This window comes from Zootoca vivipara, chromosome 6 (genome assembly GCF_963506605.1).
Source record: "Zootoca vivipara chromosome 6, rZooViv1.1, whole genome shotgun sequence".
NCBI lineage: Eukaryota > Metazoa > Chordata > Lepidosauria > Squamata > Lacertidae > Zootoca > Zootoca vivipara.
This window is the reverse complement of record NC_083281.1, coordinates 4,374,526-4,390,947: the sequence shown is the minus strand read 5'-3', so window position 1 is coordinate 4,390,947 and position 16,422 is coordinate 4,374,526.

Sequence of the window (16,422 nt, the reverse complement as noted above, 5' to 3'; positions counted from 1 at the left end):
CCCTAAAACAGCAGTTGAACATGAATCTTACTATCTAATGAGACCATTGATCCATAAAACGAAAGCAATAAACAGCGTACTGCAGTCGCACAATCAATCCATCAGTAGTTGAACTGGGTTCCACACAGTCACAAAAACAAAACGAAAAAGAGCCGCAAAAACAAAAACGCAAAATAAAGAGCACCCGGGAACCTCATCAAAATGCTGGAGAGGGTGCACCTCCACAGGAACATACCTCCACATGTGGTGGGAATGCCCCAAAATCCAATCATTCTGGACAATAACCATACGAGAAATTTGTAAGATAACAAAGCAAATGCTAGAAATCACCCCAGAACCGGCCTTATTAAACATCTTCCAAGACAACAACGCCCACACAGAATACAAAGAACTCATAACCCACCTACTATCAGCAACCAGAAACATCATAACTAGACACTGGAAAGACCTGTCAGGAGTAGACATGGACCATTGGTATCAAGCAGTATGGGAAACAGCCCTACTAGAAAAACTAACCAGTAAGCTGAAAATGACACGGGGACAAACAGAAGAAGACACCTTCACCCCAATATGGTTCCCCTTCATCAATTACACAGCCCAACAAGACAAAGACAAAAACCCACCGACAGCATACAAATCAATATGGTTAAACTAATCAAAAGCACCCACCCACCCCACTCACACAAGAAACCAAAGACCATCACAGCCATCCACAAATGAATAATCGCACCCTACGCCAACCCCCGACCTCTCTCACCAACGAAGGAACACGAGCAAACAACAGAGAACCCGCACAAACAACGCTGACCCTGAACCCCTGCATATATCAAGAAAAACAGAAACATAGGCACCCCACCCCCACTCCCCCATCCCGCCCACCTCCTCTCCCCCCCCCTTCTTCCTAATGTCTCAACAAGCAAGATTGATCTGTAACAATGGAAAAATTAGGAGCACTGCATTACCTTTGTAAAGAAAATCCTCAATAAAAATTTAAAAATAAATAAATAGCAAAACCAGACAGACCTCAGGGTTACACCCAAATCGGAAGTGTAACACTCAAAACGGAGCACGTTCGGCTTCTGAAAATAGTTCACAAACCAGAACACCTACTTCTGGGTTTGCAATGTTTGGGTTCCAAGTTGTTTGAGTACCAAGGCGTTTGAGAACCAAGGTACCACTGTACAGTAATAGATTGTTGGGTGCTGTGAGGACAAGATGCTAGACAAGAGGACCCAGCCTTTAAAATCTGCCAAGCCATCGGCCCGCTTGCGACCAGGTGAAGATGCCCGGGTGCCAGGATGGCGTCTGACATCTCCGCCATCTGGAGGTGCATGCCTGGGGACTGTTGGATCGGGACCGTTTTCACACGCTAATACCCCACTCTGTAGAATTCTATCCCTTATATTTTATCTGCACCATCGGAATGAATTTCAGGAACCAAAATGCTGCTTCTGTGCAGCTTGAGCAGGCGCATTGAAGTACGTTATTGTGAATTGTTGTCACTTGTCTTCGCTTACCCCAACCCACTGCCCTGCTCATGGTTGTGAAGAATATTATGAAGTTATGAATGGTCTGTGTCACCATTAAGAACAAGAGGTAGGGACAGGACAATAAATATGTGGACTGCCCCTGGATCAAGTGACTTTTATTCTTTCAGTCCTCAAAGCTCTCTTAGCCCAGCTCAGGGTTGTCCTCTGAACTAGCCAGATATCCGAGAATCAATCACAGTCAGCGAAAATAGGACTTTAGAGCCGTTTTACCCCCCAAATGGCAACTAGACATTCCATTTTTGTGAATCATGCCTAGTGGGGGGGGGGGGGTTGTCAGCCCCAGGGAGCCAACATCAGGGCCTTTTTAGTAGTGGCTCCCCATCACTAGAAATGTGTGCTGAATGCGAGCTGACAGGTGTCCCAAAGCAGTCTTGGTCACTGCATGAGCCACACGGGTGGGTCAGGCTGCTGAGGGGATTCTCATGTGCTGAGCTGGTCTCTGACCCACCTGTGACTCAGTCGTCACCAACCCTTTACTCATAATTCTCCCCTTCCCCCCCCCCCCTCCAATATCTCATCTTCTGCATCAGGCCAGCAAAATCCCAGCCAGCATCAACATCACTGAGCTAGACGCATCCATGGTCTGACTCTGTATGAGACCCCTTCTGTAGGGTAGGTAGCTCAGTGGCAGAGCAAGGGACTCTTCATCTCAGGGTTGAGGTTCGAGTCCCACGTTGGGACCAACATTTTCCTGCATCGCAGCATGTTGTAGTTCTAACTCGCCAATTCTATGATTCTGTTTCTGTTTAAACCAGCCCTTTGTTAATCAACATGAGGACTAGAGCCTTGTTTTTGTTTTTTAAAAAAAGTGTTTTCCATGCAGAAGGCACCAGATCCAGGCAGGGCTGGGAGAAGGGCCCGGTGTAGTTAACACCGAGATAATGGATTAGTGGTTTGCCTTAGCAGAAAGCAGCTTCCTTTGAAAACTGAGAACAATGAGGGCCGGATTCTTAGCTGTTCTTTAGGAAGAGCTCACGTCTGTTTTGCATGCTGGAGGGCCCAGCTCCAGCCCAAAGGAACTGGAGCCGGCAGCATGAAATGTGATTGTGGAAAAGCAATAATCCAACAAAGGTGGAGAACATGCTCCAATTAAGCGACTTTTAAAGACTACGGCAGGAATTCATTTGCTTATTATCAGGTGGCATCATGGAGGGAGAAAAGTTTGGGATTTTTGTCTTGTTTCTCTGTTTAAAGCAGATGAACGGAAGTGCGGGGGGGGGGGGGGGAGAGCAGCAAATCCAGTAGGTGTAAGCCATGGGTAGGCAAAGCAAGGCCCAGGGGCCGGATCCAGCCAAATGGCCTTCTCAATCCAGCCCGCAGACGGTCCAGGAATCAGTGTGTTTTTACATGAGTAGAATGTGTCCTTTTATTTAAAATGCATCTCTCAGTTATTTGTGGGGCATAGGAATTTGTTCTCCCCCCAAAAAAAATATAGTCCAGCCCCCCCCCCAAGGTCTGAGGGGACAGTGGACCGGCCCCCTGCTGAAAAAGTTTGCTGACCCCTGGTGTAAGCAGGGACCAAACAGGGAAGCGTCCTCTGAGCATATCCAGAGTGCCGTTTGCACAACAGGGCTTTCCTGAAAACGGGCGAGGTTTCTTGGTCTTCCGAGGATGAGATGCCTGGCATGAATTGGAGCCTGCCCTTAAAAGGATTTTTTTTAAAAAAACAATAGTGGCAAGGCAGGCAGAAATCCAACAGGCAAAGCTCTCCCCCACCCCTTGTTTCCCTGGCCGAAACATTTCTTTTGTTTGTTTGCGGCCCTCGCCCAGGAACACTCAGCCGATGCCTCAGAGCCCAACCGTGTTTCTGGGTGAATCAAAAAGTCCAAACAGAAAATGAGAAATGAGGGCTGGTTTTTTTGCGGGCTGAGTCACTGGATCTCAAGGACAGGGAAATGAAAACATACGGGCAGGGAAAGAGGAAATAGTAGCAAGGAGGGTGAGGGAGAATTCAGGTCACCTTGTATCCTTATGGAGGTGTAGGGCCGCAGCTAAGCGGCTGGGCATGCAGATGCTGCGAGTTGCTAGTCCTCAAGGCCATCTCCAGTAGAGACTCCTGATTTGAAACTCTGGAGGCAGATGTAGACAATACCTGGGCAAGATGAGGGGGGTCTGACTCAGGAGAGGTGCCCTGGAGCCGTTCCCTCTTAACTACAAAAAATGTGTTTACTTTGGCAGGGAGCAAAAACTTTGTGCATGCTCAGGGGCTGCTTCTTCTTCTTTGGCAATCTTCTTTAGCCAAGTAAGATTGTCTTCCATAAACACGGTTTTAACAGTGAGTCCGTAAGTGACTGTGGAGGCCAATTCTGGATCCCCACGCCCTTCCACAGTGGGGACATTGGTTTCCGGGCGGGAGTTGATTCCTGTGAGGGTTTGTCAAGCGTGCCTTTCTCTTAGCACATTTCTCCCTTTCGTCCTGAGTTCGAGTGTCTTCAAAACCCATGACACCTTTGGTAAAGGCTGTTCTCCAATTGGGGCACTTGCAGGCCAGTGTTTCCCAATTGTCATTGTTTATACTGTACATTTTAAAAGATTGGCCTTGAGAGGGTCTTTCAACCTCTTTTGCTGACCTCCAGAATTAAGCTTTCCATTTAAGTTCAGAATAGAGGAGTTGCTTTGGAAGGTGATCATCAGGCATCCGCACAACATGACCAGTCCAACCAAGTTGATGTTGAAGAATCATTGCTTCAACACTGGTGATCTTTGCTTCTTCCAGTACACTGGCATTAGCTCGCCTGTCTTCCCAAGTGATTGAACGAGGCTTCTCCCCGTTGGATTATAGCTTTTGAGAAGGAGGCAAAGAGGCAACCGGTGTTCCACGCTGTTCGGGGAGGTTACGATTATTTATCTATTTGAGAGGCATATTAATCTTGCCCAATCCATACAATATACAGTATAGCGTGTGCCTTGGGCATGGCAGAGAGGTGAGGAAAGTGTGCCAAGTATCTCCCATCACCTGGTGCGCAAGCCCTGCTCAACTTCTGCCTGCTCTCTCTCTCTGTGTGAGAAGCTTTTGTAAGGAAATGAATGAATGAATGAATGAATGAATGAATGAAGCAGATATAAAGAAACCTTAAATGTGATGGGGTTTTTTTGCCAGCTGAAAGCTGTAGCCGGTGAGTCAGCAGCACAGTATTTTGTTACCGGTAAAAGTAAAGGTAAAGGGACCCCTGACCATTAGGTCCAGTCGTGACCGACTCTGGGGTTGCGGCACTCATCTCGCTTTATTGGCCGAGGGAGCCGGCGTACAGCTTCTGGGTCATGTGGCCAGCATGACAAAGCCGCTTCTGGCAAACCAGAGCAGCGCACGGAAACGCCGTTTACCTTCTCGCTTGGAGCGGTACCTATTTATCTACTTGCACTTTGATGTGCTTTTGAACTGCTAGGTTGACAGGAGCTGGGACCGAGCAACGGGAGCTCACCCCGTCGCAGGGATTCAAACCGCCGACCTTCTGATCAGCAAGCCCTAGGCTCTGTGGTTCAACCCACAGCACCACCTGCGTCCCCTTGTTACCGGTATGTTACTGTAATATGTACACAACTGGCCATTTCCCCTTCCTGATAATGCTTTCGGGTTATGGGACGCTGCGAGTCAGTTACGGCCGATGTTATTTGAGTGCTTTTATTAATATTATTATATTCTTCGGGTCTTTCTTCTTCCTGAGGGCCACATTCCCATTCTGTTAGGGGGGGGGGTCACATGGCTGCGGTGGGCGGGGCCAGAGGCAAAACTGGGTGGAGCATGGCTAGTCTCTTCAGTCCACCAGCAGGGCAAAAACACTCCGGGGAGGCGGGGTGAAGGGGCGTGGCCTGGGGAAAAGGGGTGTGGCTTGGGGAGAGTTCTGAGGGCCATATATATAGAGGCTGCTTTTGGCCCCCGGGGCCTGTTTCTTCCCATCGCCATGGTATGAAGGACGGTCCCATAGCCTCCAACGTTTGTCCGATGAAAATAGGGAAAGTTCTTCCGCGTTTGATCATGCATAGACATCAACTATGTATCGACATCAGTTACCTTGAGGCAATGGCAACTGCACCACCTCGCAGGGTTGTTGTAAAGGAGAAGGGAAGGGATCACGTACGTCACCTTCCGCAGATAAAGGGAACAAAATACAATTTTAGCTGTAAGCTGCCTTGAGTCCCTGTCAGGGGAAAAGGCGGGTGATGATGATGATGATGATGATGATGATGATAATAATACTGTGAGAAGGATCAGGAACACACCAGACAGCAAGTCCTGCTGAACTCTGTGGAAAGCTTCAGATTGCAGCGTAAGGCTGTCCAAGCTCGACCCACTTACCTGGGAGTAAACTCCATTGAATATAGTGCGACTTCCTTCTGAGCAGAGGGCGTCAGGCTCCGTTTCCAACAAAGGAACCAACGCTTCTTGCGTTTCCTAAGAGAAAAGGCCGCATTGCAATGAAACGATTCAAAGCGGGCAGGTGACCTTTTCCTTCAAAATTTTAGGAAGGGCTTTGCAACCCAGCACCCCCGCTTCCTTCATTTGGCGCAGGGATTTTATTTTCAGGATAAAGAGAGGCTCCGTTCTTTGCACGCAGAGAGATCACTTTTAATTGTTCTCCAAGACGTGGAGGGGAGGAAAAAGGGGGGGGGGGAAAGCAGGATAAAATCAGAAACTGGGACTGATTCTGCAATTCCCCGGAGAATTGGGACATTTGGAGGGTACACAGTCCTTTCCTTCTGACAGTCCATTTGCTCAGGTTCCTGCCGGTTATCTCTCCCACTTCCTCCAGTGACTCAGAAATCTGCTTCTGCGGAGGCTTGGATGATAAGCCTGGAGGAGGAAGGGCCAGATCCTTGCTCAGGAGCAGGCCGTGAATTCAGTCCCACCAGTCCTGGTAGTAGCAGTAATAATAATAATAATAATAATAATAATAATAATAATAATATATTTATACCCCACCCATCTAGCTAGCTTTCCCTAGCTACTCTGGGCAGCTCTCAACAGAATATTGTTGCTGTTTAGTCGTTTAGTCATGTCTGACTCTTCGTGACCCCATGGACCAGAGCACGCAAGGCACTCCTGTCTTGCACTGCCTCCCACAGTTTGGTCAAACTCATGTTCGTAGCTTCGAGAACACTGTCCAACCATCTCGTCCTCTGTCGTCCCCTTCTCCTAGTGCCCTCCATCTTTCCCAACATCAAGGTCTTTTCCAAGGATTCTTCTCTTCTCATGAGGTGGCCAAAGTATTGGAGCCTCAGCTTCAAGAGTCTCCTCCAGCACCATAATTCAAAAGCACCAATTCTTCGGCGATCAGCCTTCTTTATGGTCCAGCTCTCACTTCCATACATCACTACTGGGAAAACCATAGCTTTAACTATACGGACCTTTGTCGGCAAACAGAATATTAAAAACACAACAAAACATCAAACATTAAAAACTTCCCTAAACAGGGCTGCCTTCAGAAAGTTGTTTATTTCCTTGACATCTGGTGGGAGGGCTTTCCACAGGGCGGGCACCACCACCCAGAAGGCCCTCTGCCTGGTTCTTTGTAACCACACTTCTCACAGGGAGGGAACCGCCAGAAGGCCCTCAGCATTGGACCTCCGTGTCTGGGCTGGACGATGGGGGTGGAGACGCTCCTTCAGGTCTACTGGGACGAGGCCATTTAGGGCTTTCAAGGTCAGCGCCAGCACTTTGAATTGTGCTTGGAAACGTACTGGGAGCCAATGTAGGTCTTTCAGGACCGGTGTTATATGGTCTCAGCGGCCGCTCCCAGTCACCAGTCTGGCTGCCGCATTCTGGATAAGTTGCAGTCTGCGGGCAGGTAGGGTCTCATCCTGAGTACCAGATGGAGCTGGTAGACAGCTGCCCTGGACACAGAATTGACCTGTGCCTCCATGGACAGCTGTGAGTCCAAATTGACTCCCAGGCTGTGCACTGAGTGCACCAATTCACACAGCAATCTGAGGCACGTCTACGGGGAAGTAAGCACCTCTGAATTGCTCTCGGGTAAACGCATTCAAGGGTTAGGAGCAGAGACAAAACATGCAAGGAGTCCTGTTGCATCAGAACCAAAGACCTGTGTGGACCAGGAAGGCTAGGCAGAACCTCCACGTTTAGAGGCAGTCTATCATGAAACACCAACTCCTGGAGACGGGGGTGGGGGTGGGGAAACTACATTTAAAGTGCACCCCAACTGCATCCGGTTCCCCGCTAGAGAATCCTAAGAACTGTTTTCTTTGCAGAGCCACAACTCTTCAGCACCCTTAGAAAACTCCCCGGGTTTCTCTCTCTGTGTGAAGTCACGTGTTTTAAATGTGCCTTGGCGATGCTTTCGGTGTACGGCTCATTTATCACCTGTCCCTGGGAGCTGGGGTTTTGAAGGTAGGTATTTTGCCTAACGTGGGGCTCTAACCCCATGGAACGGCTTAGGGAGCTGGGTATGTTTAGCCTGGAGAAGAGAAGGTTAAGGGGTGATATGATAGCCATGTTCAAATATATAAAAGGATGTCATATAGAGGAGGGAGAAAGGTTGTTTTCTGCTGCTCCAGAGAAGCGGACACGGAGCAATGGATTCAAACTACAAGAAAGAAGATTCCACCTAAACATTAGAAAGAACTTCCTGACAGTAAGAGCTGTTCGGCAGTGGAATTTGCTACCAAGGAGTGTGGTGGAGTCTCCTTCTTTGGAGGTCTTTAAGCAGAGGCTTGACAGGCATATGTCAAGAATGCTTTGATGGTGTTTCCTGCTCGGCAGGGGGTTGGACTGGATGGCCCTTGTGGTCTCTTCCAACTCTATGATTCTATGATTCTAACCCATGACCCTGAGATCAAGGATCTCATGCTCTACCAGCTATTTCCTCACATGTGTCCCAATGAGCCGTCAATGACAGCCTTATTTCCCCCCACACTCATATCTGACAGCACAAGAGCCTAGTGGTTAGAGCATCGCACTAGGAGCAGGGAGAGATCAGGGTTCGAATCCCCACCCCTTGGCCACGAAGCTCACCGGGTGACCTTAGCCCAGTCGCTGCCTCTCTCAGCCTATCCTCCCTCGCAGGGTTGTTGTACCGATTCAGGTGGGGGAAGAGAGAGAGAGAGAGCAGAACCGGGCCAGCGACCTGCAGCTCCTTGGTCAGAAGAAGCTGGGATATAGGGAAAGAATTGCAGCGTTATAAAAGGATTAGGCCTTCTGAGTCTGGAGCACGGGGAGTCGATAAATTTTTATAATTTGGCAGAAGATTTGGATAAAATGTTTAATTGATTTTTGTATAATTTGTATAATTGGAAAATGGATTAGATATTTAAATTGGAAAATCTAATAAAATGTTTATTAAAAAAGACAAGAAAAGAAAAAAACTGGGCTATAAATGCATTAATGAATGACACTAATACGGCGCGTCTCCTTTGAAAGGGTCTGTGTTGCTGCCAGATTCAGCGGTGGAAGATCGGGGCTTCAAAACCCTTCCACCGATCCCTGGACCGCAATCCTACCAGGACACTTTTTGTCAGCTAACCAGCCTCCACTCCCCGCAAACTCCCTGGCTCTTGACGTAGGCAAAGCTTCCAGATATATTTATCTCTTCCTCTGTGTAAACGTTCTGCGACGCACACGGCCCCTGCCAGGAACGGCGTCGCAAGGTGGGAGGGGGCTGTGTTCGGATTGCACAAATAGATTTGCATGCGTTCAGTGTGCGCGTGTGTGTATGTGTGTGTGTGTGAGAGAGAGAGGGTTGGTGGCAGAGCAATCACAGCGCTGGCAAGTCGAGGAAGCGGTGACCTTTCCTTTCTCCCTCTCCATCTACGTACCCTGAGTCACCTTCCCCGGCAGTCATGAGGTGCTACCCTGGTTTCCAGGCCCAGGAAGAGGATCCTGGCTTTTGAACAACAACAACAGGCAGAAATCCAACAGGCGGAGCACTGCTTCGCCACTGCACTCGGCAGGACACCCGAAGCCCTTTCCCGTATTTTTGTTTTTACAGAACTCGTTCGGTTGTGTGTTTTGTTTACCGCCAGAGACTATTAGCCGGCATCCGTCTGCCTCGGGAGACAATAATGGCGCAAATATTTCGTGTTGCAAGCAGCCTCCAGGTACAGAAAGGGCGGCGTATAAATAAAATGAGTATGGTGGCGTTGAGATCACCCCTCCACTGTTTTAACCTCACAACAACCCTGCAGAATAGGACAGGCTTAAAGAGAGAGAGTTGGACTGGGCCAAGGTCACTCACTGAGCTTCACAGCTGAGAGATGATTGAAAGGAGGGTCACTCTTGGCACACTAGGAAACGTGACTTGATCTGGCCTGTTTCTGAGCGTAGGGAAAGTCTCTCCTATCTCCTCCCAGAAAAGGCTCTCATATCTCCTTCTCAGTCTCTTTTCCAGGCTAAACAGACCCAGCTCCTTCAACTGTTCTTCATCAGGCTTGGTTTCCAGACCCTTGATCATCTCGGTTCGCCGTCCTCTGCCCACCTTCCAGCTTGTCAATATCTTTCTTAAATTGTGGTGCCCAGAACTGGACACAGTATTCCCTTGCGTGGTCTGACCAAGGCAAAATAGAGTGAGACTATGACTTTCCTTGACCCGAACACGGCTTCTGTTGACGCAGCCTAGAATAGCCTTAGATTATTTTTATTGGCAGCTGCTGCATCACACTGCGGGCTCATGTTCAGCTCATGGTTCACCAAGACACCTTAGATACTTTTCACATGTACAGTGGTACCTTGGTTGTCGAACGTTCGACTCCCGGAACTGTCCGAAAACCAAGGCGCGGCTTCCGATTGGCTGCAGGAGCTTCCTGCGCTCAATCGGAAGCCGCGTTGGATGTTCAGCTTCCAAAAAACGTTCGTAAACTGGAACACCCTAAATGGCCTCGGTCCAGTATACCTGAAGGAGCATCTCCACCTCCATCGTTCTGCCCGGACACTGAGGTCCAGCACCGAGGGCCTTCTGGCGGTTCCCTCGTTGCGAGAAGCCAAGTTGCAGGGAACTAGGCAGAGGGCCGTCTCGGTGGTGTCGCCTGCCCTCCCAACAGATGTCAAAAAGGAAAACAACTACCAGACTTTTAGAAGACATCTGAAGGCAGCCCTGTTCAGGGAGGCTTTTAATGTTTAATAGATTATTGTGTTTTATTTTTCTGTTGGAAGCCGCCCAGAGTGGCTGGGGAGACCCGGCCAGATGGGCGGGGTATAAATAATAAATTATTATTATTATTATTATTATTATTATTATTATTATTATTATTATGGGTTTGCGGTGTTCGGGAGCCAATTTATTCGGTAGCCAAGCCGTCCGGGAACCAAGCTACTGCTGTAAAATTTGTGCATCTGGTTCTTCCAGTGCGGAACCTGACGTCGCTCCCTGTTGAAATTCGTTTTGTTCGTTTAGGGCCCGGATCTCCGATCCATTCAGGGCCACACACATGCCCTCAATCTCTCTCCCAACGCTCCCACACAGGCTGTGCTAATATCCCGACCTGTGGCACCTCCAGCTATTCCTAGGCTGGGAGCTCTCTCCTACACATGCCTCTTAAATCCCTCAGTCGCAGGTAAGGGATGTCTCCGGTTGGCTCCAGCTTTCTCCCACACAGCTTGCCTGGCTCAATAAACGCCTCTCAGCAAACCCTGACCTGGTGCAAACCTCCTTTGGCTATTCCTGGGCTGTGGCTGAGTTTCTCCCACACACAGACTCAAGAGGGACTTGGCACCTCTCGTCTGGGTGGAAACCTGCAAGGGGGTGGGGAGTGTCCCTCCCTCTGACATTCCTTTTTTTAAAAAAAATATATTTATTAATATTAACAACAAAATTTAACAATACACCAAAACAAAAAAAGAAACCATTCCGAATCTTACAGATTAAAACACAAAACAAAGAATGAAAGAAAATAAAGAGAAAAAAGAAAAAAAGGAACGAAACGAAGATATAAGACAAAGGAAAAAGAACAAAATAAAAAAATCCTTCCAGTAGCACCTTAGAGACCAGCTGAGTTTGTCATAGGAATGAGCTTTCGTGTGCATGCACACTTCTTCAGACACCTGCATGCACACGAAAGCTCACACCTATGACAAACTTAGTTGGTCTCTAAGGTGCTACTGGAAGGATTTATTTATTTTGTTTTGACTGCGTCAGACCAACACGGCTACCCACCTGTAAAGAAAAAAGAAGACAGACAGGCATATTCCCAACACCATATTCATCCTTACATAACCAAAGTTGATAAAACAAAGACTTCCACCGATCTCATGACACTTCATTTCAGTCTCATTATATCTTTCTGTATTTCCTTATTATCTCAATCCTAATTTGTGTGTGTGATATATATATTTCTTTCCCTTTCTATTCACGAGGTCATTCTAAACTCAACCAGATTTTTACCCTTGAACCTTGGTTTTTTTTGAAGTATTCATTCAAACAGCCCCATTCCTTCTTCACTAAACTTTTTGGTTTTTGTTTTATTATGTCCGTCAGTTTGGCTAACTCCCAAGTATTCACAAAGTTTACATAGCCATTCTTCCCTGCTAGGTACCGGTAGGTATCTAAAGCCATTTGGACATGTGGCCATGCAACCAGTCCATGCAAAATGGAAGCACCCTCTATATAGAAAGGAGCAAACCAGGGATATTTTAGGGAGCAGGCAAGCAGGTGGGACCCATGACTTACATCCTAGAAGCCTACACAACACAAAACACTGTTGCTGCATTAGGTTTTATTTTATTTGTTTTTTATCTTATATTTTGGAAATGTACATACGGTTTTTTTCTTTACATTTTTGGGGGCCCCCAAGAGAGTGGGGCCCTAAGTTATAGCTTGTTTGGTTTATACGCAAATCCGGCACTGATTATATCCAAAACTCAACATTAAACAACAAGTGTTATTCCAATCCTACTATTATTTTAGCTGTTTACAGTGGTTTTTAAAAAGATTTCCCCCATTCCTTATTAAAATTTTGGTCTTGCCGATTCTGGTCCTTTTTGCCATTTCTGCATAATCCATCAATTTAATCAGCCATTCTTCTCTAGTTGGGAGTTTGTCTTCTTTCTATCTCTGGGCCAGCCTAGCACAGATTCCAGCATACTCCCCACCCAGCAAGATTCTCAGACTTAGGATTCCACCTTGGCATGGCTTGCTTCCTGCCCTTTGCAAACATTCCTTGCACAAGTTCTGCCTGGAGACCCGACCCACACCTTTGAGTGCAAAGGCCATAGACAGGTGGTGCAACTCAGCAGCCCAACTAGAAACACACACACACACACACACACACACACACACACACCTGGCAGGCTTCAAGGTTCTGCAAACAATCTGCGCTAGCAGAAAAAAGTTTTCTCCTTGAGACCATCTTTTGTTTCCCTTCCTTGCCTACGGACTAGTCATTGATAGAACTTTGCCTCCTCCACAAATTCGTCCAATCCTCTTTTAAAGCCATCCAAGCTGGTGGCTGTTGCTGCGTTCTGTGGCAGCGAGTTCCGCAGTTTAACTACGCGCCCAGAGCCAGATTTAGGTTTGATGCGGCCCTCAGCTACTGGAGGTAATGGGGCACTTTATATGTCCAGCTGTCCTTTGTCAACAACAAATTGACACTGGTTTTGTGTGTGTGTGTGTGTGTGTGTGTGTGTGTGTGTGTGTGTGTGTGTTTTGAATATATGTTATATGCTAATTTATGGACCTAATAGGTATCTCGAGCCATTTGCACATATTGCCACGCAACCAGTCCATGCAGAATGTAGGCACCCTCTATATAGAAAGGAGCAAACCAGGGATATTTTAGGGAGCAGGCTAGCAGGCGGGGCCCATGACTTGCATCATAGGAGCCAACACAACACAAAACACTGTTGCTGTATGTGGGTTTTATTTTATTATTTTATTATTTTATATTTTTGAAATGTACATGCAGGTGTTTTTTTTCCTTTCAGGCCCCCCAAAAGAGTGGGGCCCTAAGCTGCAGCTTGTTTAGCTTATATGTAAATCCAACACTATACGCGCCGTGTGAAGAAGGTTTTCCTTCGATCTGTCCAGAGTCTGCCCATATTCAGGTTCCGGTAGGCAAACACCCGCAGTTTTTATTGCATCGTCCCAGGGCTGATGACACAACCTTGATGGCAGAAAGTGAGGAGGAATTAAAGAACCTTGTAATGAGGGTGAAAGAGGAGAGCGCAAAATATGGTCTGAAGCTCAACATAAACTAAGATAATGGCCACTGGTCCCATCACCTCCTGGCAAATAGAAGGGGAAGAAATGGAGGCAGTGAGAGATTTTACTTTCTTGGGTTCCATGATCACTGCAGATGGTGACAGCAGTCATGAAATTAAAAGACGCCTGCTTCTTGGGAGAAAAGCAATGAGAAACCTAGACAGCATCTTAAAAAGCAGAGACATCACCTTGCCGACAAAGGTCCGTATAGTTAAAGCTATGGTTTTCCCAGTAGTGATGTATGGAAGTGAGAGCTGGACCATCAAGAAGGCTGATTGCCGAAGAACGGATGCTTTTGAATTATGGTGCTGGAGGAGACTCTTGAGAGTCCCATGGACTGCAAGAAGATCAAACCTATCCATTCTGAAGGAAATCAGCCCTGAGTGCTCACTGGAAGGACATATCCTGAAGCTGAGGCTCCAAGACTTTGGCCACCTCATGAGAATAGAAGACTCCCTGGAAAAGACCCTGATGTTGGGAAAGATGGAGGGCACAAGGAGAAGGGGACGACAGAGGAAGAGATGGTTGGACAGTGTTCTCGAAGTTACGAAAATAAGTCTGACCAAACTGCGAGAGGCAGTGGGAGACAGGAGTGCCTGGCGTGCTCTGGTCCATGGGGTCACCAAGAGTCGGACACGACTAAACGACTAAACAACAACAACAACAAGGGCCCCTCCAGACAGGAGTTTTGAGCGAACCTCTCATATGACAACTGTGCACTCCTGGTGGATTCAAGCTGGGTTTATACCCGAGCATTCTCACATCCTTCCTCTCAGCTGTGAATCCTGCATTGCAGGTGGTTGGTCTAGATGACTCTTGAGGTTCCCTTTCAATTCTTTAACTCTACGATTCTATTAGCTGTTCCCCAACGCAACCGCATTATTACCACTTGTGGTATATAGTGGGAAGAAGGATCCTTTCCTGGCTGCCCGAGACCCTACTGGCAGGTCACGGATAACAACTCTGGGCAAGATGAAAAAAAAAATCCTATGGGTTTTATTTTATTTTTTGACAAAGTGATGATAATAAATAAATAAGAATAAAAATGTGGGGGCCCCCCACCAATGAGACCATTCCATTGTAACTATCCAACCTCCCAAAATTTCAACACCTCTTGAGATGGTTTGACCCCTTTCCGTTTTAACAGTACAATTTCTACAAACATCTTCCATGTTTCCTCAAAATCATTTCTCCTGCATGTTCCCCATCTTACCTTAACAGCACGTGTTAATTTATCATTAATAGCTATATCCCAACCAATACTATGGCTTGATATTAGCCAGCCACCTATAATTCACAGGTCGGGAACCTGAGACCTAAGGTAAAGGCTAAAGGGACCCGCTTTACTGGCCGAGGGAGCCGGCGTACAGCTTCCGGGTCATAGGGCCAGCATGACAAAGCCGCTTCTGGCAAACCAGAGCAGCGCACGGAAACGCCGTTTACCTTCCCGCCAGAGTGGCTCCTATTTATCTACTTGCACTTTGATGTGGTTTTGAACTGCTAGGTGGGCAGGAGCTGGGACCGAGCAACGGGAGCTCACCCCGTTGCAGGGATTCGAACCGCCGACCTTCTGATCAGCAAGCCCTAGACTCTGTGGTTTAACCCACAGCGCCACCTGGGTCCCTTCAACAACAACAACAACAACAACAACAACAATAATAACAGTAATAACAGTAACAACAATAATAAATTTCATTGTTAAAGAAAAAAGGCATCTAGCTATTCCATGGTGGCAACCGTAACCCAGGTCTAAGGTGCTATTCGGCGATGGGCTTCTATATCTGAGTTTCTCACGCTGCCCGAGACTCAGGAAGGTGAGGGTGGTCCCCGCGCTTCTCGAACCCAAAGCCATGGCAGGAGCAGGGACCGAGCAACGGGAGCTCACCCCGTCGCGGGGATTCAAACCACTGACCTTCTGATCGGCACGCCCTAGGCTCAGTGGTTTAACCCACAGCGTCACCCACGCCCTGAGGCCTAGGCCTAGAGCCTCCCCAAATGGGTCCCCCATGCTGCTCTATTTGGCCCTTGAAACTCTCCCCAGGCCACACTCCTCGTCCTGCTTTGCACCCCGCCCCAAGTGTTTTTTGCTCGGCTGGGATGTGCTCTTTTTGAACCCTGCGCCAAAGGGAGGGGGATGGAGAGGTTTGCGTGCGTGCAGAAACTGGAACTGGAAGGGAACCCCAAAGGTCATCCAGCCCAACCCCTGGCAACGTAGAATCCTTGGCATCAAGATCGCCGGTGAAGGAGAGGCGGCTGCTTTCCGAGGCAGTCAGCCCCGTCCCCCTGTCGAACCCAGCTTTACGTTGGGTTTTCCCCACCCTGCTTTTGCTTCTGGCTCCGCCCACCACTGCCAGGTGGCCCTCAGAAGGTTGCCCAGGAGGGAATGCGGCCCTCGGGCAACAGGAGGTTCCCCCCTCCCTCCTGCTGCAAACCCAGAAACCCCAGCCTCTTCCTTTTCCCAGCGCCGGCTGAAACCCTGCAGCCAGCAAGTTGTTGCGAGCCAGGGTTTCTAGACTCGCGGCAGATGGTTCTGTTTGTCTAGCTGGGCTTGTTTGGCCTGGAATGATCGGGAATGGCAGATGCTCCCGGCTCTGGCATCCCGCTCTTCCTTGGCACGAGGCTCCTTTCCTCCAAAACCAGCCTCGGATCCTAGAACGCCCAGAGAGACGCGAAAGGATTCGAGAGAGCCCTCCCTGTGCCCACGGATAACCTCAGCGCCAGCTCCC